This window comes from Sphaerodactylus townsendi, linkage group LG10 (assembly GCF_021028975.2).
Source record: "Sphaerodactylus townsendi isolate TG3544 linkage group LG10, MPM_Stown_v2.3, whole genome shotgun sequence".
Taxonomy (NCBI): domain Eukaryota; kingdom Metazoa; phylum Chordata; class Lepidosauria; order Squamata; family Sphaerodactylidae; genus Sphaerodactylus; species Sphaerodactylus townsendi.
Window position 1 is genome coordinate 50,433,878 of NC_059434.1, and position 21,288 is coordinate 50,455,165.

The 21,288-nt window shown below is 40.0% G+C and overlaps 1 protein-coding gene across 1 annotated transcript in view; it reads left to right on the forward strand.

The window, feature by feature from the left end:
* Positions 1 to 21,288, forward strand: part of RNF150 (ring finger protein 150) — a 40,686-nt gene that overhangs the window by 4,572 nt on the left and 14,826 nt on the right. The gene's annotated exons all lie outside the window — the stretch shown is intronic.

The window sequence follows — 21,288 nt, forward strand, 5'->3', positions numbered from 1 at the left end:
TAAAATGGTCTACTCAAGGGGTACATCTGGAGGGCTTCCTAATATTTTAATGTTCTGCCTGGAAGTTTGACTGTCCTGTCGCAACCCTGGTTGACTTGTGGAGTGAAGAAATGACCTGGGCAGTGAACACAATTGTTTCTTTATGTCCTCTTCCACCCTGCTTCTGGTTTACCAGGGAGCTTAGGGCAATGAAGCGGTTGGGCAGATAGATATACTGTGAGTAGATTAAAACTTGAAGTGAATGCTGCTGAGGTAGGTGAAACTGCACTATCATGCTTATTTAATGATGATAATCGTGGCAAAATGAGCTCACTTTTCTTCCACTATTGTATCCATGCTGTACTTTCCTATGGATCTTTTCCAGATTGTGAAGGGCTTCTGTCACTACCCTGGTTGATGTGTGGAATAGAGAGAAAAAATGCAGTCATTCTTCAACTGTTTTGCAATGTATTTTGCAGATACAATTGCTTCCAACTGTGGCTATTTGAATGCCATGATTGATTTAGCTGAACGTCAGGATGCTGTTGGAGCACAGTCTGGGTTTAATTGCATGGATAATTTTTGGTTGGAGAGGTTTAATGAAGTGGACAAGCTGTGTACAGCCTACCTTACCTTTTGTGGATGGTGGTACTTAACGAAGTGGTTTGGTGTAGTGGGTGCAGGAGGTTATAAGTACTGTTTCAGGAGGGTATAGTTCCAAGTGCTTTGAAATAAGCAGTTTTGAGACCCTTTTGAATGGTACGCCTGGACCCAAATAACCTAAGTACCACACCCAGTGGCAACACTTGATGAATAGGGAGCCAGCTTTGGCTGGTTGCTGTGGCCCTTCCTTGAAAGGCATGATGTAGCCACTGTGGTCCATGCTCTGTGGTCCAAGGCCTCTTTTGAATAAGATTCTTAAATGTTAAAAGAGAATCTGAACTTTTTTAAAATGCGGGAACACACTGCTTTAACTTCCACTGACGATCACATGGTTGCACTTGGATCTTTTAGTAGAAACAAGTATAGATAGGCACTAGGACCCAGGGGGAGCATTCTACAACAAAGAATGTCCATCATGTTGAGTTCTGTGATGGAAGAATATACAATCTACTAACATTTTTTGTGTGAAATGGAGTATAGTCATTGTACTCCAGTGGCCTTTGCAGTGTGTTCTTGCTGGCTTTAAATGTTTCCGGGAAAGTTTTACTTTTAGCCTGGGTTGGGTGAGTAGTAATGTTGCTGTCTTTAAAAGGGATGGATTGTGCACACGCCCATGCACAAAAGACAATCAGCCTGCATAACCTATTTGTATAGGAGCTAAAAATCAACAGGCTTATGTGGAAATGGAAAATATGCCTTTTTAAAAAAAATTGTATTATGTATTCCTGGTTTGGGGTGCTGTGTGGTTTCCAGGCTGTATGGCCGTGTTCTAGCAGTATTCTCTCCTGACGTTTCGCCTGCATCTCTGGCTGGCATCTTCAGAGAATCCTCTGAAGATGCCAGCCACAGATGCAGGCGAAACATCAGGAGAAAATGCTGCTAGAACACGGCCATACAGCCCGGAAACCACACAGCACCCCAGTGATTCCGGCTGTGAAAGCCTTTGACAATATATTCCTGGTTTGTTTGTTTATTGCCATTTTACATCATTTCTACAAGAATAAGTCAAGAATAATGCTGGAATGGGTGTTAATTGAATGGGAAACATTTGACTCGAGGAACAGAAAATGGTGTGAAAGTTAAGCTCAGGTTTGATTTATACAAGGGAAAATTAATATTACATTTTTTATTTGTGTGTTCAAATGGTGGGAAATTCAGTAATGTTCCTAAGGCAAACTGTGGTAGAGAAGTTCATTGTCCACTCTACCTGAATTGTAAACCCAGTTAAGTCCAAACCAGAGTTTGAAAATTTGATGTCTGTGACTAGCAGAGAAACTGCACTTTCTCCTCATTAGCCTTGATCATTGCTGGTGCTTCCCTTAGAAGTTCTGGCTTTTTCTTAAAAAGTAGCTAATGCCCATTTATGTCTTATGAATTTTCTCCCATGTTTGCGCAGCATTTTACAGAATGTGAAGCCCTACTTCCTTTTGATAGTTCTGAGATGATAATTCCCTTCATGGCTGGTTCTGGTATAATGTCTTCCATGTTTTTTTTTTAATGTGGAAAATATTACATTGTGGTTTTTCTGTGGTTCCTTTTGTTTAATTTCTGTGCAGAGCTCCATAGGAAGAAAACTCAGATGCATCCATGGAAAACCTCTTTAAGTGGATTTCAAATAAGGGATTTATTTGTTGTTTATTACATTTATTTCAATACTGCATACATAGGATTCTCAGGCATCTCCCATCCAGTCACTAACAAGAAGCAGATCTAGTTAATTTTCACATTGTGTCTGTACTGTGTTCTTTCAGACCATGTCCTTGTGCAGAAATGAGTAGTTCTTGAGCTGAGCAATGGAAACAAATAACTCTGTTGTATATGCCTGTACATGTATGGCAGCTTTAGCATATTCCCTCTAGATGACTGTCAGACTCATCCACATCAGTTGGGAGGGAAGGCTATCTCCAAGATAAGATAGGGGCACCAAGAACAGTGCACCATGAGTATAAAATGGAGTTAGGGGGACTGGGCAACATGCTTGTGACTGGCAGGTTTGATTTCCACGTGTCCCTAAGAGCAACCAATGGAAGCTGATGAAATGTGAGAGAGAGATAGTTGGAAAAGAACTTTCTAGGAGAGCTGTTAAGCCAGTGGCAGTGAGGGAACTGAGAGTGGTTCTAGCTGAGTGAAGCTGTGGTGAGGAACCAGCTGAAAGCTCACTGATAAGACAAGTCTGTAGCTAAAAACTCAAAATGGTGGAATAGGGAAACAGTTCAAAAGTTCAATGGAAAAGAACTTTGTAACTTTTATCAAACTTTTGTCCTGGCCCCCACACTTTTCAATCTTTTTTAAAGTGACCTCCCCTCTGCTCTCTCAGCAGTGAACAGCCATGCCCCAAAACTGGGTACATCCCATGTATCAATTCTGCTTTACGCAGATGATGCTGTCCTTCTCTCTTGATCCAGAGTTGGCCGCAGACGCTTAATGAAGTTCTATGTGGATTACTGTGAATCCAACAGACTGACAATTAATTATGAAAAAACCAAGGTTTGGGTCTTCTCTAGACGCTTTAAGAAGCTCACATGGACAATCAATAGCACCCAAATTGAACAGGTTAAGTGCTTTAAGTACCTCTGCCTTTCATTCTCCTATAACCTTTCATGGGCAACCCATAGGAAGGCCGCTCTCCTTGCTACATCTAAATAGTAAGGTCAGCATTACTTACGTTTCTTCTTTCACAGTTGTACTTTCATTCCTTTTATCCTTTTTTTTCATCCTGCCCTCAAATTTTTCAATGCCAAAGTCGCCTCGAGATTGCTTTACGGAGTCCCAATTTGGATTCAAGCTATTAACCACTCCTTGAATTCCCTTCAATCCAATTTTTTTCACAAGAGTCCAGTTCTCCCAAATTGCTTGCCCTTTGCAGCCCTTTGTCTGGTGTTAGGTCAAAACTCCTTGGAATCAGCTGCTTGGCTGAGGGCTTTTAGATTATGGCTGCGAATCCATTTTCTCTCGGACTGCAATTCCCTGGTCCACCGTCTGCTCTCTGACACCCATTCCAACCCCTGGTTTCCCATAATCGAAGAAAAATTGGCTTCTATTGAACTGTCAGTGGATTCACTTTGCCCTTTGTCCTATTCAGAAGCCTATAGAAAATTAAAAGGTCAACTATTGGATAGAGAGTTCTCTACCCTGATCACCGCAGCCAAGAAAACATGCTCCCCGCTGTATTTTTCTCTTCCATTTGAACAAGGCCACTTGGCACACTACCTGTATTGTTTAATAAACCCTGCTCAAAGGAGAGCCACAATGCTCTCCAGGTTTAATGTTATGCCTTCTGCCTTGCTACATGGCAGATTCAACAAGCAAGAAAAGGCTAAAAGATTGTGCCCGTGTAATGATGGCTCAGTTGAATCTCTGGCCCACCAATTAGTACACTGTTTCAGATTCAAGGACATCAGATCCAAGTATGTGAATCTTACTCCTTTACATTTACCTGATGTCCCCGATTTATTTAGATTACACTACTTGCTAGACAATCCTGATCCTTCTCTCTGTATGATAGTGGCAGACTTTCTCCTGGAAATTACTAAATGCCAGTAGATTTCCCTCCTCTTAACATTTATTTCCTGTACTGTATATGTTTTTTTAAATCAGTTTTTTACTATTGTTGTACAGTTGTCTATGCCAGTAAAGGCTTGCTTGCTTGACATTTATCAAACTTTCTTCACTGTTATGTTCAAACCATAAATAAAAGTTAACTTTTTGCTTGTATAACCCTGTGGGCTAGTTGTCTCAGGGAAAGAAACAAACACACACGCTTACTCTATGTATATATATTTGGATATGAATAAATAGTGACAGCGTGTGAATGAAACTAACAGTCCCCAACCCCAATAACTGTGTGCAGTGCTTGAGTGAGAGAAAATTATTAGAGGGGACTGGCTACGGTATCTGCTGATGTCTCTGTGAGTGAGAGAAAGAATCTGAAAGTTGACATTATCATGGCTCTCTCTATATTTTAAAAGAGGCAAAAGGGATTACAACCTACTTGTAATCCTGAAGGGAGAACACACACACACACACACACACACACACACACACACACACACACACACAGAGACAGAGGGGGGTTGTGGGGTTGTGGAGAGTGGTAGGTACTCTCAGTGGAGAAGGGATATCTCAATGCTGTTTGGAATGCTATTTTAGCATTCCGTTGGAGAATACATGTAGCATATGTTTAGCATATCTGCTGTAATCCAACATTCTATTTTTATCCTGAATGTTTGTCTGGAGGCTGTCAGCCACCCTGGGATAAAATAAGTCGTCCTCTGAACCACAGAAGATGGAGCATGCCATTAAAAATAGAGTTGAACATGCATGGACTTAATGTAATTCTGCTTGCTCAAGGTCTTGTGTAACACCTCATGCTTTTCAGTGAAGCTTCTGACACTGTTGCACTGGTGCTCCTCTGGCACAGGAATCCATGGCACCAATGGGGATGTTCCTAGGGACAGGATTGATTTCTGGTCATCATCTTCACCCCTTCCAGCCCAGAAACGCTCTATTTTGCTGGCGGCAACTCACGCCAGCAAAATGCAGGGGTCTCCCATTGGGCTGGATAGCGTCCTTGCAGTGCGAAAGGTAGGTTTATGTTTTACTTTTTTTTGCTGCACTGCTGGGAACCTCTGTGGAGATGGTGTGCCTGCGCCATCCCTGTCCATTGCCCATCCACCCCCCATCCCCGCCCCCAATTGTGCTGCCCATCTGTCACAGTACAAGCAGCTACTGGGGGTTTTTTCTTGTATTTCCATTTGTGATATATCTAAAGTTACGCTGAGATGGATTAATGAGTGGAAGAAAATGAGTCTGCAAACTCTTGTACAAGAGCTACATTTAGGTTCTGTGGTAGTTGTCAGGCTTCTGTTCTGGTGGTTGCTCAGTGTCTTGATGCTGGAAAAGCTAAGGAAGCTTTGCTTCTTCTCGTACATTAATAAAGAATCCTTTCTTCCTATTCTTCTTTTGTTCTGACCAATGAAGTTAAAGCCTTTGGTCTACTAGCAAACAAGGGAAGCAATGAAAAGTGTGACTATCTTCTGTACTGACCAGCAAAGGAAAAGGAAGAGGACTTTGCTAGAACTGATAGACTAAGGGAATTGACAGTGAATTGTCTGTTGTTGGCCAGAATCTTTAGAAACTTTAAGAAGACAGTGAGATTACTTATTGCAAGAGCGCAGAAACAGGATACTTTCTGAATACATTCCTGACTTTTATTATCCAGTTGTCAAACAGGCCATGACTAAGGAGGAAGTACAATGTGACTGCTGCAGAAGAGCACTAAATATAGTGTGGGGAGGGGACATAGACCTGCAAATGTAAAAGGAAAGTTTACTGCAGGGCATTTTGCTTTCTCCATATCTCTGTGAACTTATTACAATGATTTGTTTTATTGAACTGCCTGCCATCTCATGGGAATTAGTTCCTCCAGTGTGGTTGCTGCATTTGTTTCACCAATTTTTTTTCTGTATGAGGACTTCAAACATAAAGCAGATTACCCTTTTCTGCTGCGTGCATGTTTCACTCTGTTGCAGTTGAGACTATCTTCCTGCCTCCTTTTTGTCCTTGTGCATGATACCTTTCCCAGTTTTATTTGGCATAGATCCTCAAGCACATTACATGACTTCTGTTGTGTTTTTGATCTGGTAAACAGCCCATTCTGCCTGTATTAACAGAGGGTGGATGAGTGGCTGGAGATATTCTACAGTAGGAGAAGCAGAGCCATTGGGCCAAAGAAGTATTTTTCTCCATCAAATGTTTTTGACAAGGGTAGCAGGATTCTGTGACAGTACTTGTCTTCTGTGACCAAAAAAAAAATAGTTCCCTGGGAAGAGTGTCCATTCCTTTTTCTTTCATCAGTCATGGGTAAGTACAGTGGTTAATACACCGGTTAGTACAGTCATTGGTTAGTATAGTGGTGAAGCCTCAGCTGGGTAAAACACAAATGAGATATGCTAATATAGAATGTTCTGTTGGCATATTTGCTATGCATAATTTGCTTAATATTAAAATTTGGGATCTGAGAAATGTCAGATGAACTGATAATGCTCCTGCTGTAATGCTGTATGTTACTTAACTTGAATTGGCACTACGAAAAAACACTCCGCTAACATTGTTGGTGTGTTGAAGCCACAGCAAAGTGTTGATCTGTTGGTAAAAATTACAATGAAGTGTGCTTCTGTAGGGTTCACCTGCCACTGGTTGACACATTGACTTGCTCCAGGCATTTCTCTGTTTGGGAATATCGGGAGGGGCTGTGTGAAGGAAAATTATGTGTTGATTTGACATGTGTGATTCATGTGTGATTCAGCCTGTTTCCTTAAAATGAATTACACATGTTAGCCAAGTCCACAGTATTGTAAAGGAATTCTGGATGATAAAAAATAAGGATAAGGCTAGTGCTGCAAAATAAAAACACGTTTTATTACTCAGTTAAAATTCCCAAAATTCTCTACATGTTTCAGCAAGAATCTTCTTCAGGGGAATCTGTTTTTCTTGCAGTGATTTGATCAGTCTGATGGGCAGAGATGGGAACCCCACCCCCCTGCAAGTCTCACCAGCTTCCCACTTTTATACTTATGTTCAGAATACCTTTGCAAAAAGAAGTGAATGGGTAGCATCAGGCACTAGGATGTAAAAATAATACGGCCAAGGCCAGTTACCGGTAGCTTCCATTTCAGTGTCCTTTGTTTCATAAATTTATATGCATCTGTTGAATTGGTAGAGGGTATGGCATACGTTTAATTAAAACCTTCCCAGAATTTAGTGCTTAGCATTTAAGTGACAATTATAGTTCTTCTATTTCTTTCACAATTCTGAGGAACTTGGTGTCATGTGCAGAAGTTTTTTAAAAAGAATTTTCTCAACTCCAGCGAGCTTTCCTTAAATAAGTCAGTATTGATCTGTTTCTCTTACTAGTTTAGTTTACTTGTACTTGTTTTGAAAAATAATGGCCTGGCATACTTTTTTTCACAGTGATTATGTGAAAGTTTATAGAGAAATTGAATTCTTTATTCTGATACCTTATATATAAAGGAATAGCTGTATGTTAATTACATTAGCTTTTACCAGTAATGTTAGCATATTAGTATGAAAGCCATGCTTTGTTACTTCAAATGCTGAAAAATTCTGAGTGTGGGTGCGTTTATGTGGTCATTTCTTCGGCAAAATATCTTCATAAGGTTATGCTTTCAACTGATTCAACAATGGTCCTACATTCTTATAAATGTGTTCCAATGAAGTTGAACTCATGAGGTAAACATTGGAAATGCTATGTTAGCTCTCAGTGGATAAAGGGTTGTCTTTGTTTTGAAAATAACCAAATGAATAATTACAGTGAAATTTTTCCTTGTGCTGACATTTCCCCGTAAAAGCTGTTTGTATACCTATCCATTTTTCGGAATCTGTACATTGGTAAGACCATAGAATCAGAAAATTACAGAGGTGAATAGTATCTCCAGAGTCTTCAAATGCAGGCCTTTCTCTTGCACTTGTTAGCAGCACTTGCTAAATTGAAATGTTCCTTGGTCGGATGCTTCTGTAAATTCTCTTAACAACCCAGAGGGAGGAAGTTTCTGGAATGTTTAGTCCTAATAGAAGGTTATTTTTAAAAGATTATATGTGTAGGGGGGAAATGAGTTTTGTTAAATCCCACAACAAGGTTAAGCAAAGTTAAAAATATTTGGAGCCAGGATTTTAATTCCAGCTTCACCCATTCTGAGGTTGTTTTTATGCCACACATAATATATGGTACCATAATTGAAAGCAATGACCACAGCAGTCTCTGTATATTTTTCTGAAAACCAGTTTAAGTTGTTTACTCGTGCAGGTTACCAAACAGGGCATTCTTTGGAAAGCATTGCTACATGTGGTTTCCAGTATGCACAAATACTACTGTGGCACTTCAATTCTTTATTCAAATATCTCTGTACATAGTTTGAAGTATTATGCATGTTGAGAAGTTAGCATTGTGTGTGTGTGTTTGCATTTAGTAATATCTTATTCTGGACAATTGCCATGAAAAGCTGGAAGTTAACAATAATAAAAGCAATACCTGTTTCATTAAGATAATATTGCCACCAAGATCTCATGTGGTTATGGTGTGTGATATTGGGTGATCATTTTGAAGGTTGCTAGGCAGCCACTAACCAACAATTTCAAGCCTTCCAATCATTGGTTAGTGTCAGCATGGGGGCATGGAAGAAAAAGAGACATTTACAAAAGATAAAGTACTGGATGGAGGGAAAATTGGAGCGGAAAGAAGCAAAAAAGGGAAAGGGAAAAAGTCAGGGAATGAAGCAAAAACTGTGGGAAAGGAGACTGAGTGACTCTGTCATGAAAGAAAACATAAGATAAAATGTTTTAGAGGGAAAGAAAGTCTGACGGGGAGATCATTTACTTCATTTATGCACTACCTTTCTTTCATTTGGGGACTCATTTTATACTCAAAACAATCATGTAAGGTATATTGGGCTTAAAGTAGATGACTTGTCCAAGATCACCCAGCAAGCTTCCATGGCAGAGTGAGAATTTGAACACAACAGATGATGATGATGAAGATGAAGAATTATTATTATTATTATTATTATTATTATTATTATTATTATTATTTGATTTAATAGACTGCTCTATCCCTGGAGGGGATGGGAGAGAAGAAAAGGGGAAGTGCTGATGGGGGAGAGAAAATTGATGTGGAGAGACAGAAAGAAAAAAGGTACATTGGGGTTAGAGGTTGGGAGGAAAATAGAAACAGTGGGAATGAGTGGGAAATAAATCCAAGTACTTGTTGAGTCTTTGTTTATTCTCTTCTTCTGTATGTTTCAATGACCGTTTCCACACGGGCAAAAAAAGCCGGTAAAACGACGGTAAAAACAGCGTTGTGGGTGGAGACTTCAAACTGCCACCGCTGCAGAAATGACGCTGCAGCGATGCAGCAACTCTCCAGTAGGCCCATAATGGTGCATTCGAAAATCGCTCAACAAGTGAGTCTTTTCAACAATGACACTGTGCAGCCAGTGCCATGCAAAGCGCCCGACAGGAATCAGTGCGGCAGAGCCCGCCCCCCACAATGGCGGCCCACACTGGCCAATCCTGGCACGGAACGCCTGTGACGTCTACCCTGGGGAAAAAAACACTGTTTGCAAAGCACAGCTGGGCGAAGCAGTGCAGTTCAGCTGATGCGCTACCTGTCCACAGACCGGCTGGCCATTCGAACACTCCACTGCTACAGCATTGCCAATAATACCAACAGCACAATGCTGTTATTGGCTGTGCAGAAACGGCTTATATGTACTTTATGTGTTTTATTATGCAAGTCACCAGTTGATGTTCCTTCAAACTAACGTGTTAGGTTTGCTCTTTGGAGAAATCCATGACCAGACAGTGCTTATATCACTACTTATTTGATGGGTGGAGGCAGCAGTGCTGGAGTGCAGTTGAAATAATTGATATCTGTGAAGTGCACACACAGGATGGATTTGGTGATATTTAGTCAACGATTTATTCAAGTACCTTTCCCCAAAAATCTAAAACTTTCAGTAGCAGTAAAAAGCATACAGCATAAATTCATGTTCTGAACCAAACACTAAAGATTATGAAAAATGCCTTTGACTCTGGAGAGCTGTTGGCAGTCTGAGTAGATAGTACTGACTTTGATTGACTTAGGGTCACGCATTCAGGTGCCATACCAGTGAAGACACCACTCATGACGGCATTATTCTACCTTGAAAATGCTCATTATTGAAGTCACATGGAGAAGAAAATAAACTGACATGCAAACATGCAAAAGAATTCTGATTTTAGAAGGCAGTTGAAGACAGTTTTATTTAGTGCTTCTTTTGACTAATTTAGTTTTTTGTTTATTGGCTGTACTAATGGAGACTTTAACCTATAGCATTTTTCGTGTTTAATAGCCAGTGTTTTATTTATATTGTAACCTGAGTTCTGTAAAGTAGAAAGGCAACTAATAAAAGCTTTAAACTGTGGAAGCCTTTCTGGCCTCCTTAGGCAGGTCATTCCACAAGGTAGAAGTCACTGAGAATGTGTGCTGATCTTGCCCATTAGCAGGATGAAATCTTCAGAAGGCTTTACTTAAATGATGTGAAATGCCCTCACCCTTGGCCTTAGCTGTTTGTGTTGCTTAGTGTTAAAAATTCCCCTCAGGTGATAAGAGTACTTTTGAATCCTGAAGCATTATTTTATGGGTCACATTCTTTCACTATCACTGCTGTCCTAAACAGAGTTATATTCTTCAAAGTCAATTGAAGCCAATAAGATAGTTAATGGCTGTTCATAATGAATAACTCCTTATTTTGCTTTGGACAAGACTCCGAAAGGTGATGCAAGCAACAAATCTTGCTATTTGTAATATCTGTTCAAAATTAAAAAAAAAAAAACCTTCAGAGCCTGATTTTGTTCCCAAACGTGGCTTCTTCAGACTGTTCCTGCTTTTATGAGAACATGCACTGAAGTGAGGATAGATTATCTTGTACTATGACCATATTGTGAAATCTGTACTATATTTTGGAATACTTGGATACCAAATGTCAATATACTAATATATTAGTACTTAATTACTGTCTGTTCCAGTTCTGTTGGTATTTAAGAATTAAAATGGTTTTTACTATTTAAGCCTAATGGTATGTTTGCCCTGAGGTCTGATCTGTCATCTCTGTGTTAACATAGTTACAGCTGATTGCCTCATCCATGACAATCTTTGTGATTTATCACACTTAGCTTCTGGAATGTTTTCAGACCAGACAGTGAAAATGAAGGTACTTAAAAACTGCAATGAAATACAGGCTCCAAAGTACCAAGGAATCTGGACGAGGGGGTCCCAAAAGTAGAGGAGAGCCTGAATAAATATTATTTGGTACAAGAATTGGTCAGATGTTTTTGCATTTTGCATTGTCATTTAAGCATCTTGCATTTTAAGTGACATTCCCCTTGTCTCTTTTTCCTACTTCCTTACACCTGGAGTCTGGATGCAAAACACTCCCATTATTATGAAAGAATAGTTCAAATGCCTTTTCCACATTCAAATACCTTTAGCATAGTCATGCTGCACAAAGGCAGTATTCAGTCCTGACAAGATGCTTTTCTGCCCTTTCATCTACATCTGATTGCTGATTATTTTGCTACTGAAAGAAGAATGAAGGGCACAATATGCTCATTGAATTATAGAAATCAAATATGTAGAAGGCTCATTAATTTTGGGTAATCCAATCTCTCTGTTAATGGACTCGTGCCCATCAGGGATGTGTTCCAGTGGTTTTGCAGTACTTCAGAGTAATATTATATTCCCTGTTAGTAAAATGGGAAACTGCTTCAAACAAATGTTTTGGGTACAAAGCAGGTGCAAAGATAAAGCAGGAAAGAGGGAATCCAGAAGGTGCACTGGAAATTGTGGTTTCAGAAATCTGTAGCTGTACATCTGTGCTTGAATACACACCTGGTATCCCTTATTCTGCAAGCCCAATTACTATTCCAGTTTAAAGAATCAGAGGAGAAGGTAAATTGAGATTTGATGGATTATGGCTGTACCTTCCAAGCCCCATTAGGATTTTCCTGTCACAGTATTACTCTGGAAGGAAAAAATTGGTCTTTGAAAATGTACACTTTTGATGCCAGCCCTCCTTTCCCATAGCAGAGCTGCTACTGCTTCTCTACTTGAGCTGGATGTGTCTACATGAGCTTACTGTCAGCTGTAAATCACTGTTATATCTAGCCCACTATGCTGGAGAGCTGTTACCAGTCAGGGTCTCAGGCAGAGTAAATCAATGCCACCAAAAACAAAAACGTTTTTAACTGAAAACATCTGGCATTGAACTTTGAACCTTCAGCAGCTAAAGTAGGTTCTTTATTACTGAATCCAGGAGGCTGGTGGTTCTTCGAAGCCCTGTGCTCTGGCAAGGAGCTGTGGTAGCTACTTTGACCTGAAAATGGATCCAGGAAGCCAATCATAGCAAACTTTTCCCATTGAGCCATGCATTTTTTGACTCAGACATCTGGAACAATATTCCTTAGAGTCTCCTGTGTTGGATACCTTCTGGTCGAATGACTATTGATTTCAACGTGAATGATTCCTGATGCCCTTTGGATTTGGTAGATCTCTTCTTGTAATGAACTTTTGAGTCCTCTGAAGATTCCAGCCACAGATGCAGGCGAAACGTCAGGAGAGAATGCTGCTAGAACACGGCCATACAGCCCGGAAACCACACAGCACCCAAACTTTTGAGTTATTTTATTGTAGTTTGTTGATGTCTCCACAAAGCTGGGGGTGGGTGGGTAATGCTGGTAAGTATCTTCATGTGCTACGCAGAAGACTGGGATTTGATATTTCTGGTTCAAATATATATCCGAAAAATACTGTATTGCTATTTTCTTGATATATTTGGGTCTCTAGATGGTACCTTGAATTTTTCGGTATACTATGAAATGGGTCCTGAAAAATCCCAGAAATATTCTGGAGTAACCAGGAATATTGGGAGCCAGGATTTTAAGACTCCCGGGACTGTTTTCTTCTTTTATACTACTGTGTGTCTGTGTCTTGCCAGGGCTTGGCATGGGCTTGCCATGTTGGTTTGGCTTTGATTCTGCCCTTTGAAATTTGGCTTTGTTGGTCTTGCAACATTGTCTCCTTTGCTGAAGCTTGTTGACCTAAAGTTTGAGTTTTCATTAGACTTTCTGGTTCAGCATTGGCTTGGAGGCTTGGGTGGTACATTGACTTTAATTCTCTGCTATGTTATTTGCTGTTGTTAAGCTTGCCACATTGTCCCTTGCTTCAGATGGAATTTCCTAGTTCTGCAATGGTTCCTTGGGCTTTTGGTTCGGTCTGCTTTGTGGGAGGCTTTTGGCCAGGGGTTGCTTTGACTTCTTTGTGCTGGAGAAAGCATGGATTTTCCTCCTCCAGTCAAGGATGACTGGGGTACTCTGGTTAGGGCCTATCGAACTGGAACTCTTCATCCAATTTAGTTGAAACTTGGGGGTAATTTGTGGTCAGGCACCAGCAGCTCCACTGCAATTTTGATGCCATAAGCTGACAAAAAAATCCCTTCAGCCCTCTGGAAGGACATAAGAGAACCAAATAATTTTGGTATCTGGGATAAAAAAACAACCTAATCTGAATACTAGATTGGTATTTGGACCCCAGATAACTGGGAACACTAGTATTTATTGGCTCCTTGGTATCTGGATCTGAAAAAATGCTGGGCTTTTTTGAGATGCACATTTATAGTGCCCTACTTCAAGGCAAAGGGAATGGTGGGTGGATACAAGAAAGAGTTTGAAAGGGGAAATCTGTTTCACTTTGTCTTGCCTTTCTTCCTGTCTGAAACTTTTGTGGGTCTTCAGTTTAGATGTAGATATAGTATAATGTAGAAACAATTTTGCAAAGTCCTACAATAGGTAAAATACAACAGTCCTACAAGTCTTCTGTAGTATGGAATCCATGCTATAAAGCGAGTTTTAGTTAACTCATCTTCCATGGGACTGAATCTTGTGAAGCTTCTAAAACTTATTTCATTTTTCTGTTTAGAGATTTGCTAAAGGCATGGTTAAGAATGAAACCCATCTTTCCCTATGCTGTGACCCCAGTCCAAAGGGGCTTGAGGGGTTGTAGGTGCTGTTGATCAATAAACATTTGGTACCATTCATGGATCTTCTGTAGGTAGATCTTTAATCCTACATGCTTTTGGTATGATTGTTTTAGCAGTGTATGTAGAATCTCATTAAATTGCAAACATGGACAAGATTTCTCTCTTCCCCATTCTATCGTAATATAATGTAATTGATAAACATTTTCATTCTTGCCATTTTTAGATTGGATAAAATCATTAATTAAGACAGAGAAATCTGTTATAAATGTTTAGCCTCGCGGGAGACCTCTCGTGTCCCAAAAGCATTAAAAATCTCACATCAAAGCATATTTTGTTCCACAGGCCTTTCTAAGTGTTAAAACAAAGCAGTAATTGGCCTGGCATTAAATGTATCACACAGTCAGTACAGCATTAGAATTTTAAAAGTTAGCAGGAGCTGTTAATAGCTGGGACAGCGCAGTTGTGGTGTGTTTTAATTGTGTTAGCAAGGTTGTTACCAAGCTTGGTGATAATATATGTTTATTCCATCTGATGAAGTATTTTCTTTTCACATGTATGTATATGATTGCAGGTATGAGAAATGTTCTTCTCTGCCTGTTTGAGCAGTAGGATTGGCGCCATAATGCACCCCAATTTTGATTCTGTAATAATGACTTGTACTTGGATCCTTTCTAACCTGGAGTCTTAAATACTTTGGTGGGACAAGTTAGTTTTTTACTTTCAAACCTCAAATCTGTCTATGGAACACTTACAGAAGTATATCGCGTCCTTACTCCTGTGTCTCATTGCTATTCTATTCAACAGCTAATTAATATCCTCCTCTACCTGATCAAACTTCTTGTTGTTTTACAGGCCTTGCTTATCGAGAACAGCATTTAAAAAAATTTCCTTCCTGTAGCTGTGTAGGAGGAGATTTGTAATAAAACGTGGGAGGAAAGGATGATGGTGGTGCTGTAAACTAAGTAGCAGTTGTCTATGCCAAAATGCTGTATTTTTCTGTAAGCAAGCCTGCAAGAAAACCCATTCCTATATCTTCTGTTACTTTACTGTATTTCTATCCTTTCACGAGTGGTTTTTATAACTGCATCTAATTGTGATGGAATAGCCAGTTCTAAAGCACTAGGACAGCCACAATTACCATTTAGGTTCTGAAAACCTCTAGGAACCTCTTAGTTCACATAAAAGTCTAAAACTCTCAGAACAATATGGCCCAATCAAATTGCTAGCTGTTGTTTGCTGGTGAATGAGCAACTGCTTTCAGACATCATTGCCCATATGGTCACAGCAGCAGTGTGGGAGCTGCTTTGCTTTCCACAGGTCACCTGAGTGAAGTTCTTCCACGCTGTTAGTCATCACTGAGGGCACAGGTGTCAAACTCGCGGCCCTCCAGATGTTATGGACTACAGTTCTTATCATCCTCTGCCAGCATCATGCTGGCAGGAGATGATGGGAACTGTAGTCCATAACATCTGGAGGGCCGCGAGTTTGACACCTGTGACTAAGGGTAACCAGATTTCTCATTATTTTCCCTAGATCATCAGAATTTTGAATTCTCAGGTAATATCTATGCAACAAATTTATGTGACAGTCCCATCAATAGTGACCAGATTAAGTATTATGAAGTCAATAGGACTTTCAGACAGGGAAATATTTACAAGATTTCAGTCTTGAACGGTATATAATGTGAATGGTCAGTACAGCTTGCACATCTCTTCATGGAATATATTTATGTAGGTGGGGTTGGGGTGGGAGTAGAAGTTCAAAATTCAAACATGATGAGTTGTAGAGATAGGGAGCATTCATGCTTTTTATTCTCCATCTCTATCCTTTCCAGAGCATTCTGTTGTAATTTATTTCCTGGACATTTACATTTTGCAAAACATACTGTGTTTGTGATCTCAGTCATAGAGTTGAAAGGAACTGACATAGCATCTGCTCCAATTTATTTATTTATTAAATTCATATCCCATTTTTCTGTCCTGATGAAGGCAACTGACAGATTAAAACATATGTAATAAAAACATGTCTTTAAAAGCATTAAAACAAAAACACATCATAAAAAAACTAAAATTCAGCTAAAATATACATAACAAAGCATGGAAACAACTAAAACATAGGGCAGGATAGAAGGGATTACTGAGGAAAAGCCACATGAGACAAAATAATTTTTGATCCACTGGCAGAAGATGGCAACAGAAGGGGACAGGTTAATCTTTCTAGGAATAAAGTTGCAGAGTTTGGATGCCACAACCGAGAAGGTCGCATACCAGGTAGCTTCCTACCTAACCTTTGAAGGTGGTGATTCCCCAAAGCAAGACCAAAAAAAGATGATTGTATTGGTGTAGTGGTTAAGAGCAGGTGCATTCTAATCTGGAGGAATCGGGTTTGATTCCCCGTTCTGCCGCTTGAGCTGTGGAGGCTTATCTGGGGAATTCAGATTAGCCTGTACACTCCCACACACGCCAGCTGGGTGACCTTGGGCTAGTCACAGCTTCTCGGAGCTCTCTCAGCCCCACCCACCTCACAGGGTGTTTGTTGTGAGGGGGGAAGGGCAAGGAGATTGTAAACCCCTTTGAGTCTCCTGCAGGAGAGAAAGGGGGGATATAAATCCAAACTCTTCTTCTTGGTCAAGTACAATTGTACAGGAGTAGATGGGGTCTACCCATCTGTTTACATAATCTGCACCATAGAGTACCACAGCCAGAAGAAGTACTGCAAAGACAAATAGGGGGAAAGTTTAGCCTGTTCTTCTGCCCTGTTGTATTCAACATGAATCTGGAAATACTGATGATACTAAAATTTGAAGGAAGATTGTTAACAAGATGTGTAGTTTGAAGGCCCTGCTTTCTTGTTCTTCCTCTTCCGTTTTGCAACACAGGGACTTAATTTGCAGTTGTGTGTAATAGTGTAAGCGTCATTTTGCAAGATTACACACCTTTATTACACACCTTTATATTAACAGACCAGGTGATCGGGAGCAACAGCTGCAGAAGGCCATTGCTTTCACATCCTGCATGTGAGCTCCCAAAGGCACAGAGAGCTGGACTAGATGGACTCTGGTCTGATCCAGCTGGCTTGTTCTTATGTTCTTAAAGAGATCTAGCAGTTGCCCATTCACACACCAGTGTGGCAGTGGACTGGTTCAGTCAGTTGCTTCCGCCATACTGTTTAGCCAATAGTTGCTGTTCTTTGTTCTTAATCATTTGCTTCTTTCTTTCCCAGGTATGTGTTGGAGATTCTTTCCACCAGTGAACATTCTAAGTGTTGATCTGCCTATAGAATTTCAAATGCATTTCCCCTGCTATTCCATCATTCTGAAAGTGCAGCTGGGGGGAATGCCCTTTCTTTTTGCATGAAGAGTAAGGAAACAGTGTTCAGAGCACTTTGGATGTAGTCCAAAGTGCTGGGCTTCAGCAAAAAAAGCTGAAAAGTAGCTGAAAGTAGCAAAAGAAATGTTCATCACTGATGGCTTTTCTTTAAAGAAAAAATCAGTGGTTTTTTTTTTAATCCAGGGATTTTTATTAGCAGTTTCTAAGTGCAGGATTTCTGCTTCAGTATTCATTACTCACTCTTGTATGTCAAAAAGCATTAGTATTATCTGTGGTGTTCCTGATTTTTCTAAATGATGCATTCAAAGAAAAATTGTGCTTTCGTTAAGTATGGAGGAACAAATGGTATAACATTTATCTGTACAGTTTATGCACATTTATCTTCAACCTTTGCTATTCTTGGCACTTAGCCTGTGGTTTCAGTGTTGGCCTTGTGTGAGCTAGCTCTATCACCTTGCAGCCTACAACCTGCTTCCTGAGTGTACTATCCTGTCCCGAAAATTCCCCCGAGAATAAGATGTAAATAAGTCAATAAGTAGTAGAGGTTTTGCTGAAGTACTAAATATAAAACATCCCCAAAAGTAAGAGGTAGCAAAGTTTTTGTTTGGAAGCATGTCTGTCGAACAGAATACCAGAGCATGCAGCTGTGGAGCGGAAAAATAAGACATCCCCTGAAAATAAGACATAACGCATCTTTGGGAGCAAAAATTAATATAAGACACTGTCTTATTTTAGGAGAAACATGGTAGTGGGCAGCTGGACTCTGTGTCTTCATTATACCCCATTTTTCTGTCCCAATGAGGTATGACTGTGTACTTTGTTATCTGAAATTTCACCTACAGAAATGCTCACTTATTGATTGATTGTTTGTTTTGCGAAAGAAAGAGGAAAACAAATATTACAATGATCAAAGATTTTACCCAAAAAATTTCACCTCACATTCTTGCCATATGTTGAGGGGCCACATCAGTCAACACATATTAACTACAAGTCAACCTACTCAAACCATACCAATGCTGTTACAACTAAGCTTATTTTGAAATTGTCCCTTTCACCTACTTGACTTATTTATGTTTGGATGTAAAATGAAAACACACATTTGTTGAAATACATTTTTTTAATATCAAGTGGACTTGATTTCTCTGTTAGATGCTAAGTAGAGACCCCCAAGAAAGAAGGGTGTCTCTCTTCCCCTTTTTTTCTTTTCCTCTCTCCATCTCTAACAATCTTTTACTCCCTTCTTTACCGTCTGCCCTTCTGTCAGTGTTCCTCTTCTTCTCCCCTTCTTTTCTCTGTCAGTCTCCTCCCTTTCTCCCCTTCATCTGTCAACATACTACTTATCACTTTTGGCCACTATTCTGTCTGTCAGTTTCCCTAACACCTTCTCTATCAACCTGACCCTTCTCAATATCTCCTGCCCCTCCTTCTTGTCAGTATTTCCCCATCTCTCTCCCCTCTCCTTGTTTACCAGCTTCAGCAGCTTTGGTGACAGGAAGCTGCTCCAGACCTAAAAGCCACATTGTCACCTGGAAGCTGCTCTGAGGCCCCTTCCACACATGCAGAATAATGTACTTTCAATCCACTTTCACGATTGTTTGCAAGTGGATTTTGCTATTTTGCACAGTAAAATCCAGCTGCAAAGTACATTGAAAGTGGATTGAAAGTGCATAATTCTGCATGTGTGGAAGGGACCTGAGTGTCTGTTGCCACCATGGCTGGGCTCAGAGAGGCTCTCTAAGCATGCACAGACTTTTTAAAATTCTAGAATTTAAAATATATATATAGATTTGTCTGCCAACCTGTTTGTATAAACATCTATTTAGAATGCAGGCCACACTTAAGAAATGGATATACAGAATCTAGAATTCCCTTAGCTCTGCAATATACCTTAAGTTAAAGATTTTTTTTTTGCTTTGAAAGCACCATATTTCTGTGCTGAGTCATGTGTAGCCGTAGAGACTTAAGTTGCAGAGCACTGCTGTAAACAATGAGATTTATCTTTCTTATGGGACTGGAATCTTACATGTTAAATAAACCTCCAGCTTATTGGAAACATGAGCCCAAGGGGCCGACTGGTCCCTGAACTGGTGGTATTTCATCTTCATTCAGAAGTTCCATGCCTTGCTAGTACGAGTTGAATTTTAAAATGCTGTGTAAATGAATACATCTTTACTGTTTCTTTCAATAAAAATCCTTGTCACTTACCCCTTCTTGATAAATATCTGCAGCAAATGCTTTGTATCTTGCCTTGATAAATCTTGACAAAACAGTGACCTGGCTAGTCTTTTCTGTTGACTAGCTAAAATGGATTCTTTAGGTTTGATCAGCAATACAGTGGTTTAAGAGAACTATCTGGCTTATCAAGAATTCCTCCAACTGATTCAGTTGTGGCCAATACCTGAATCCGGGGTAAGGGGGAGTTCATTTTGCTGGAACCTATCCCAGCTCCATGAGTTCCTCAGAGGACATAGTGATATTTACTACAACTTCTTTCCATCCTGCTAATCACAGCACATTCTCCTGCCCCGTAGAAGCATCTAATGTAGCCTCTGTCCTCAGTAACACATTTCTCCTTCTGTTCATAGCCAAAGATGCATTCAGATTGAATGTATGGAGATAAATAAGCTGCCATGTTCTTAAATATGCCCACAAATATTTATGCTAACAAATCTTCAATTTGATCACACTTCCTTATTGTTACACTTTCATACTTTAAATATAGATTAATGTAAATGCAGTGATGCTTAACAACTTTGAGTGCGATCCAGCTAACACTTACAGTTTTTCAATAAGTGAGAATTAAACACCTGTTTAACTGTCTTGCTCCTTTTAAAAGAAAATGCATGTCAAGGATTCTGGGGACACTGGGGTAGCCATTTTAGTCCATTGTAGCAGCAAAGAGCAAGAACCTTGTGGTTTTTAGAAAATTGCCACTTAGAGGAAGGCAGAGAGCTGTTTTTGTGGCAACAGAGGATAGGACTTGCAATAATGGGTTTAAATTACAGGAAGAAAGCAACTGTCCGGATATTCGGAAAAATACAATGAGAGTAGTTCAGCAGTGAAATCACCTGCCTAGGGAGGTGTTGTGTTCCCCTTGCTGGCAGTCTTCAAGCAGCAACTGGACAAATAGTTGTCAAGGCTGATCCTGCACTGAGCAGGGGGTTGGACTAGATGGCCTGTATGGCTACTTCCAATTTAATGATTCTCTGATTCGATTTTGTGCTGCTGAGAGATCCGTAATAGCGGCAGCAAACTGAAAGAGGTGAAAATGTTCAGTGAAGCGGTATTACAGGAAGGCCTTCAACTTCTACAAACCTGCTAGGAGGTCAGGACAGTAGAGAGAAACCTGAAAACAACTGCAGGACATAAGCTATTCCTTAAATACAAACTTTTAAAATCTGAAGCAGGTGTGAGTTGAGTGCTCTGGAAAGTAGATTCAGGCTATATTTGGGGGAGATCAGATATCAGTGCAGTTTCTGCACTCTTCCACAGTGAGTAATCCCTAAGGAGGAATTCTAGAAAAAAAGACTATATGAGAGTATACAGAATGTAATTAAAATATTTGTGTATATTCATGGTATAATTATTGATATTCTTTTTCTCCCAGCATAAATCCAGCAGCGAGTCTGCTGGACATATATATGTACAAAATTATCTGCATATGGTCCTAAAACTTCTAGACCAGTGTTGTCAAACTCATGGCCCTCCAGATGTTATGGACTACA